Here is a 6,063-nt window from a genome sequence, read left to right on the forward strand (position 1 = left end):
TTAGGTCTCATTAAATAAAAATAAAAGTAAATAAAAATCCTCCCCTGGTTGTGTTATTCCTTAATGATTTATTTATCATTTATATTATCATATTTATCATGTCCCACTTTCTCTATTGCTCACCTTCTGCATTTCCCCATCCATTTGCAGGGGTGCTCCCCATGCCTGCAGTACCAATAACTCCTCACAGCTAACAGGTTAGGAAGCTTCCTCTGCTTTGTGTGGGAGCACTTCCCCTTTCCTTTTGTTTTGCTGACTCATGGCATTTCCCCTGTGTTTTGCTCAGTAAAATGTGCCTCCTTCCCTGTGTCTTGCCACATTGAATTTTTTCTTTGTTTTTCCTTCTCTCAGCAGCTTTTGGTGTGACAGAAAAATCAGTAATAGGTGACTGTGGCACCCGTGGCTCCCATTTTCCTGGTTGATCTCCAACCTCTTTCCTACCCATGATCAGGCACCACAGTAAGGTATCAAAGCACTAATGGGGCATCGGGCTGGGGTGGATCAACCTCTGATCGGGGAGGCTGCTCCACAGGGTCTTAACACCTTGGTGTGCGTGGGGATGCTCAGAGATATCCAGTGCTGCCCCACTGCTGGAGACAGGAACCGGAGCATAACCTGCTCACCAGGTGAGCATCTGCTGGCTCACGAGCTTTCAGGATCTATTTTGCCTTTTCTCCAATATAGGATGTGGTGTGGTCTGAAAAAGCCCCTGCTGCAAAAGCTGCCAGACTATATTATTTTTCAGGTGCATCTCTGAAATATTGCTGCTCTTGGGAGCTTTCGCTGCTTCATGTTTGCAGCTCCCTGTCTGTGCTATTTTGAGAAGTTCAGATGACCACTGCTGGTACTAGACATCTGTACAGTTGGCAGTATTTAGCTCTCTTTTCATGTGCCTGGCAAAGCAGCTATCCCTGTGCCGATGACAGAGGCTGCCTGCGGCGCTGGGACCCCCTGCCCCAGCTGTCCCACCTCAGGCCCACAGGGTTTTTAAAGTCACCTAGGTGTTGTTTCCTTCAGGAATGCCAGCTAAAATGGTTTGGAAGGCTAATATCCGCTGTTAAAAGTGACTTTGGCACCGAGACTTTTTTAGGTCTCCTATGGAGGCAGGCTGAGGGGGCTGGGGGTGTTTGGCCTGAAGGGAAGGCTCCGGGGAGAGCTCACAGCGGCCTGCCAGGGCCTGAAGGGGCTGCAGGAGAGCTGGGGAGGGACTGTGTGTCAGGGGGTGTGGGGATAGGACAAGGACACTAAAAAGGGTAGGTTTAGATCAGACATTTGGAAGAAATCCTTCCCTCTGCGGTCAGTGAGGCCCTGCCCAGGCTGCCCCAGGAGCTTTGGGTGCCCCATCCCTGGCAGTGCCCAAGGCCAGGCTGGATGGGGCTGGGGGCAGGGGGCTGTAAGGTCTCTTCCATCCCCAGCCATCCTGTGATTCTGTGAAATCAGCTTGTAAACACCTGTAAATCCTTAGCCTGCATTTCCCCTTGTTGTCTGGGAAGCTGAGAGGAGCGCTGAGCAGATCCCCAGCCCCACATAAGGCGAGCATCTGGGCACATGTCCTGTGCACAGCTCCCACCTGGAGCCCCCCGGGAAACCCTGCCTCCCAGCCAGGACAGTGCTTGAAGGGTAATCAGCTAATTAGGACTTCAAATGATGGGCAATCTGCTCCATATTAGGTGAGCTGCTTTACTGCTTAATTAACTTTATTCCTACTCTGGCTTTGTTTAGTTTCACCTTCCAGCCTTTGGCTCTCATTATGACTTTTTTTTTTTTTTCTTCTAAATTGAAGAGCTGCCTGGTCTCAGAATCACCTCCCCATGGTGGTACTAAAGACTGCAATGAAACCGGCCGTTACTTTACCTTTGGATAAATTATGGAGGTCAAGTGCCTGCAGCCTCTCGCTCTGCACAAAACTGGCAGCGCAGGCTTCAAATCACTCCGGGGAGTCCCCGAGCTTTGTCTGGTCGCTGTCTGGTGCCCGGAGCTGGGTGTGTGGTGCTGGTGCAGCCCCCCACCCCGATCACATCCCTCCGCTGCCTGCAGCCCCACATCCCGCCTGGTGGATGCCGGCGGTTGGCCCTCACCGCGGTGCTGTGCTTCTGAGGATCACAGCTCCCTGGAAAAGCAGCATCATGAATAAACATCATGAATAATTTTCTGAGAAAAGCATAACTTTATCACCGACTGTAAGGAGAGGGGCAGGATGAGCACACTGATTAGAATATTTATGCAAACCAGTCTTGATGAGATCCATCTTGACAAAATAGTTGCAGGTCGATCCATTTTAATTCCGTGTAAATGCCATGTTTTGCAGAGCAGCTCAGTGCAGTTAATTGCAGGCACTGACCCACGTCCTTCGACTGTGCAAAGCCCCTCCCCAGCTGGAAGGTGCAAGGATCCCTTTCCTTGATGGGAGCAGCCTGGTGCCACTGCCAGCCCTTGGACTCGGTGGCATCGGGTGTGCCAGTTGTCCTCATGAGGCTTTGGAAAGCTTTTCTGACAGCAGTGCTGCAGCTCATGCCTCTAGTGGGTGTGGGAACACGGAGGAAGATTGGTTTGGTCTGCCCTCTGAAGGACTGCCATCACTTTGGGTTACTTCTACCCTTTTTCTCACACAAGCCTTTGAGGTCGGCGGGAACATGTGGGTTGTGCTAGGCAGGGATGTCCAAAGTCCTGAGAAGCTCTGTGGGCAGACACAGTGCCCACGGGACGGAGCAGAAGGGTGGCAGAGCTGTGTTGCTTGGCTGCCTTGGTGGCCGTTTCCCTCCTCGTGCCGTGGTGCAAGTGGCCAGTGCCAGGCTGGTGTTGGCTTTGGAAAAACAATTCAGTGCAACCTCCTGAGGGCAGAGACCCTGCTTTGGTTCTGCGAGCATAAATGCAGGTTTTGTGAATGAGTGCATTTTAATAAAATTAATCACAAACACATGAGTAGGTGTTTGCTGGGTGAGGAACACACCTAGTTGGCAGGGACTGGGCAGCCTGAGTGCTTCGGCAGTCATCTGCACCAGCCGTGTCCATCGCTGTCTGGAGAGGAGCATGGTGTCGCTGTTCCTGCCATGCATGCGGTGAGGAGGATTCCCTTCTGCAACCACAGGCCCTGCAGTAGCAAAAAGGGGCAGCCCTGAATGGTGCCTGCTTTTCAACTGCTCTCCTGTGGTTTGGGATTTTTTTTTTTTCCCTAAAACCAACAAACAAACCCAAAACAACAATATGAAAACTACTCTAAATTTTTAAACCTGTTGTGTCCTTGGTTTCAAGAAAATCTTGTAGTTAGGATTAGAGCTAATTATATGTTGTAGGGAGAATAATCATTTTATTGCCTTGACTTTGTCACCTTTTTGATTAACTTATACTTATTTATTTGCTCTCCTTAATTTATTTTCTTTCTCTTCTTTGGACCTATTCTTAGGCTGTTGTTGTTCTGACTAATACATAGGGCACTTTACATTCTGGTAGTGCCAGGGGTCCCAATCAAGATCAAGGTCTGACAATGAGAGAAAATCCATGGTTTGAGCAATCTGCAGATAAAGATATGAAGAAAAGCAATTTTCATTTGGAAATACACGCAAACAGCAACCATGAAAGGTGATTACCTCTGCATTTCGGGTACTCAGTCACTGGAGCTAAGCACGCAGCAATAAATACAGACAGGTGGATATTTGTGAGAGGGGCAGCAGGGTGGATGTGATGAGCTGCCTGTGTCACTGCTGTCGGTTCTGTGCCTTGGCAGCACAGCGGTGCAGGCTGTCACGACACAGGCAGCTCCCACCTGCTGGCAGAAGCCCACCTCGGCGCCGCCCCAACCTTGCCTTTGGCTCAGGAGTTCCCTGCCCTGCAGACCACAGGAGCTGCAGGAGGGGCGGCTTCTCCGAAGGCTTCCCCTCGCAGCCCTGAAGCCCATGGAGCCCCCCATCCATTTCTTGCCTCCTGCCAGCAGGAGGGAGCAGCTTGCGAGCCCAGTCTGCTGCTGGTGCCTCTGTAATTCCTGCTGTGTGCATGAAGTGTTGTTTATGAAAGCCGTGTGTATTCCTGGCCCTTGTAACGGATGCTTTAAAAGGGCAAAGTAATAGAGAAATGGCCAACAAGCAAGACATGGTATAAATAGCTGAGCAAATCTGCAAGAAAAAAAAAAAAAAAAAAAAAAAAAAAAAGATATATATACCTTGTTTTCTCTCCAAAATAAATCAGCTGAGAAAATGCTGAGTCAAAGACCACTTTTAGCAAGCATCCTTACTTCTGTTCAAGAGATGTATTGCTTGTATGTTAATTGGGCCTCTAATTGTTCTCTCTGTGCTGCTGTGTCTGCCTTTTGAATTCTGCTGGTTGCGCTGCCTGCCAGTGCTTTGCCTTTTTAAGCCTTTCTTTTAATAGCAGATAAAAAAGGCTTAAAGCATTCAATATGTCCAGAAGAGCTATGCTGTGCATCAGGAGTTGACCGCTCCGTCACAGGCAGGGTTTCAAGCCCATTTGGGGACATTCCTCTGTCAGGTGTTTGGAATTATCATTCTCTGTTACCTTCCATCACGGTTTTACAGAGAGAGAAAAGATCATTAATTTCAGCGTGGCACCAGCATTCCCCATACATCTTCAGCTATATACTGAAGCAGAATAGAGCTTGGCAGGAATTTAGTTTCCTGCTAATTAAGATTAAAAGTGGAAGTGGTCCATTACAGGGAAAGCAACCCTTAATGAAAATCTAGAAGGAGTTGTGAATGCAGGCAAAAGATCATTTTCCTCCATGAACCAGAAGAAATGCAGTGCGTGCCTAACAGCACGTCATTTTTTCTACGTGTTTTCTATGACTAATCTTGGAAATGAGACCTACGTGCACAGGACTTGCCAGTCAGTCCACTGCGTGAAGCCTGGGGTGACAATTCTGTGTGTTCTTTGGCTTCTCAGATCCCCTAGAGATTTTCACAGCAAACTCAAGGTGTTGGTTTTGGGGTGGTGGGAAGCATAGCAGCAGACTTAGCAAAAGGTTGCATGATTCATCTCCCAGAAAAAAAAAAATAAATAAATAAATAAAATATATATATATATATACATACACATATATATGGAGTTTAAGCTCAAAGAAGAAGGTACATACAGGTTTACCACCTTGTTTGGATGTGTTGGTTTAGGTCTCTGTGGGTAGCTGACCAGCTGAAGTGTGCTCCGGCTCTCCACTGAATGCTGGATATGGTTTGTCCTAAATGGAGAGGCTTTCAGCTGTGCTGTCTTTGATATCAAGCGCAGCATGGATCTCTGTGTTGGGCCTAACCCTGCCTGTCCTACAAACCTTCACGTGGCTGGAGAGACGGAAGCGGTGGAGGTGACTCCTGGATGGTGCTGCCCGGCAGGTCTTGCCTCCAGAAGCAGGATTTGCAGTGGCACGGCCCTGGGAGCTGAAAGTATGTGAGAACCATGCAGAAACCAGGGGAGTTACGTGTGAGGGTCTCTGCAGAAGTTGTCCATAGGATGTTTGGGATTATCTCGAAGACAAAAGGAAATCTGTTTGCAGTGTGATTCAGAGAGATGGGGAGGAAAGAAAAGAGACCAGTGAGTTTAGACAAAGCACGTGGACTTCTCAGAGGAATGGAGAAGGCTGGTGCGTTGTGGTTGGATGCTGCAGTGTGTGCTGTGTCATCAGTTGTGTCTGGCTTTCTGTGAGTATCTGAATTTGCAATAAGAAAAGGCAATGCACCAGTCCTATGGTCTCCAAAGTCAGACACGTTTTCTTCATTGTGTACTGAGTGCTATTTGAGCTCAAAGTGAATTTGCAAAGATCTAGTTAAGCAAGGTAGGTTTCCATAAAACCAAACCTATGCTTACAAGTGAAGTCACATTCTGGACAGCAGGATCTCCAGAAGAGCTCACCCAGCTCCTGAGAGCTGCCGGGCAGGCGGGCCCCATGCTGCTGCCCCAGCCAAGGTCTTTCCTCGGTCCTGTTGTTAATGGTTCCGAGTTAACCACGGCTTTGAGCACTGCCTTTGCAGCTGATCAGGGTTGGATGTCAGTGTGTGCCCTCCTCACCGGGGCAGCCGGGGATTTTCTTCTTCACTCTGGAAGGGCACTTGGCAGGGAGCA

This window comes from Aythya ferina (genome assembly GCF_964211825.1).
Source record: "Aythya ferina genome assembly, chromosome: 5".
NCBI classification, from domain to species: Eukaryota; Metazoa; Chordata; class Aves; order Anseriformes; family Anatidae; genus Aythya; species Aythya ferina.